At 36.8% G+C, this 2,711-nt stretch overlaps 1 long non-coding RNA gene across 2 annotated transcripts; it reads right to left on the minus strand.

Annotated features, from left to right (window-relative positions):
* Window positions 1-18: 18 nt before the first annotated feature.
* On the minus strand, window positions 19-1,696 carry LOC123966970. Of its 2 annotated transcripts, none has more exons than XR_006824144.1 (3): window positions 1,237-1,696; window positions 979-1,044; window positions 19-418 (listed from the first exon to the last, which is right to left on the minus strand). It is a non-coding gene; the product is annotated as an uncharacterized LOC123966970 (long non-coding RNA). The 2 variants fall into 2 exon arrangements; XR_006824143.1 differs by having other exon boundaries at window positions 19-427.
* Between the last annotated feature and the right edge of the window lie 1,015 nt (window positions 1,697-2,711).

Below are 2,711 nucleotides of genomic sequence, written 5' to 3' on the forward strand. Positions count from 1 at the left end.
TCACTGTCGTTCTGAAAGTTAACAAGGGAAAGAGAAAAAAATAATTTGATGAATAAAATAATCTCATTGAATTTGTGCAGGTCCTCTGCTGCCACTGGCTTGGTGCATATTAGGAGAATGCCAGGAGTGGGAGAATGGAGTTAGGGTGGCACTGGACAAAAAGTAATAATGTCAACATAGTTGACAGGGTACATCCTCTGAGAAGCATGAATGTGCTCACCAATTTGCAGTCGGCCCAGCATTGTCGCCTTGGAGCAATAGGTTGGAAAGAACACATAATAACCAGTGGGGCTAAAACTGTGTAATTATGTATTTACCTCTTGAATATCAGTACCCAACAGCCCAGTTGTGGAAAAGTCTTCATTGTCTACTTCATCCTCTTCATCTTCACTGTTGGATGCATTCCTCATGTCATCTTCTGTGTTTACTCCATTAAAAAACATGAAGGGTAAAATGCCAAGGAACATTTCAAGAAATGACAGGCTTGTCTTGTACCACAATTAATAGATATTAGATATTACTGTTTATGTGCAGGAAACTGTGATATGAGAATAATGGTAAACATCTATTTGACAACTTGAGGACAAAAGTGGAATGCTTATAAATATGTCTATATTTATTTAATGAGGTAGCTAGGTCTGAAAAAAATCCAATTTTGATCAGCAGGAAATTTAATTCTAACTTAGATAATAAATTAATAGTTTTAGTCATTTACAAAGTAAAAATACCAAACATTAGCTGGTTATAGCTACACAAATACTAAGAATTATTTGCTTTCCCTTCTTTCATATCATTATAATATTAAAAAAATGTAAAAGCCTTTTCTGGCTGCTGATCTGATTCAGGAAGCTATTTGAAGAGATCATTATAGGCACTGGGAACTTCTGGTGGGTGTTTGTCATTACTATAACATTTAAATGATTAATCGACAATGACAATATTAGTTGCAGTGTCAGCCTGATCATCATTCATACTGACCACATTTAGGTAACTGTCATCACCATCCTCATTATTTGAACTTGAACTGCCATCTTCTTGGCTTCTCTGCATTTGAGAGACAAAGAGACGTTTTAGTCATATAGCTATTTGTAACGTTACTGTTTGTAGACACTTCATTATGCATACATTTAAAATGAAGCCTCATCTTGATAGATTAGCGCAAGACCAGCAGTAAATTACAACTGTCCTGTGTAATCTGACTTTGAACAGAAATAAAAGTGGTCCAAAGTAACTTACCTTTGCATTCCATCTGAACTTAGTTCTCCTTGGTACTGCGTCTGTGCCGCGCAAGTATCTTTTGTAAGGTCCTAGACGTTTTGCCATTAATTCGCTTGTTGTGCACGGCTAAAAACATCTGCTGTTAACGTCAAACTGGACCGAGAGGTAGCCATATAAAAATGAGGTAACGTTAGCCAACTACAGAAGCAAGCTAAATCTCCCGCTTAATCCCAACATGCTTTTCGATGCAGTCGCGCACCTCTCGCGATAGCAGGCCGTGCGATCCGTTTGCACCGTTTGCGTCAAAGAGCTGTGGTTCGCGCGCATCTCACCCGACGGTACAGCATCTTTGATGTTAACTAACGGTCGCGGTTGCCAAAAACAAACATAATTGTCAGTGATAACATTAATTATCCTCCACAATGGCATTTGCGATATATTATTTCAAGGACAAAACCGTGGAAGTTGGAAAAATTGATTGGATGAGTGTTGAAGTCCAGCAAAAATCTTCAAAAATGGTCACAGAGTGCCCCAAACTGGAGGATGAAGATGGATGGATAAATGTTAAGTGGAACAAAGGCAGAAAAAAGAAAGATGGTCCGGCCTTTTTTCCTGCTAAGGTGTTAATGCTCGGGGGTAAGTTTGCTAGCACTTAATCTGTCACCTAGCTTAATGTTAATGGTTAACTTCAAGGATTAGCATAACTGGGTTTGTTTTGTGTTTTTGGATACTAATAATTTAAAATTGTGGATAATGTTAATTTAATATTGCCAACAAGCTGTCTGTTAGGGAGAGCTTAAAGACATAGCCCAAAGACCCAGTCGGGATTTTAATTTGCTCAGTGTAATTTACACAAACTCTTTTCACAGACAACTACAGTGACCTTTGCAAGAAGAGGGAGGAATTCATAAAGGGTGAAGACATCTGGAACCAAACACTCAAGAGGAAGACAAAGCCAAACAGTAGGTGGATGAAGGATGTGTAAGAGGAGGACGAAAGGCCAACAAAACAGGTAAGTTAAGTTAGTTTCCTTACTCAATATTGATGTGAAGAAAACTTAAACTGAAAAGCAAAAGCATATTTAAATGTAATCAAGGTTTAGCATCTTAGTTTGCCATTTTTCTAATTACAAGTAATGCCATTTGTTTTTTTCACTTTTATGATTTCTTTATGGTAGATGCTTTATGATAGTTATGAAAGTTTGTAAATGTGGTAATATTTGATTTAATACTAGAAGTATTTCACCATTTCTGATAAATAAACATTTGTGATTCTTGTTTAACTGATATTTATTGATGGGGGGGTACATCATCACAACCTTTAAACCCTCAGAATTTAAACAATAATTAGCCAATATTAGCCTCAAATCTCTCTTTGTTTGTTTTTAGAATCACTGTTATTGCACATACATGCTATTCATAGTTTTCAAGTGATGTCACATTCCATGAAAAACGCTCCCTTGGAGAGCAAAACTGACGTTATTTTTCACTGCC

The sequence above is a fragment of the Micropterus dolomieu genome, unplaced genomic scaffold, assembly GCF_021292245.1.
Source record: "Micropterus dolomieu isolate WLL.071019.BEF.003 ecotype Adirondacks unplaced genomic scaffold, ASM2129224v1 contig_14675, whole genome shotgun sequence".
NCBI lineage: Eukaryota > Metazoa > Chordata > Actinopteri > Centrarchiformes > Centrarchidae > Micropterus > Micropterus dolomieu.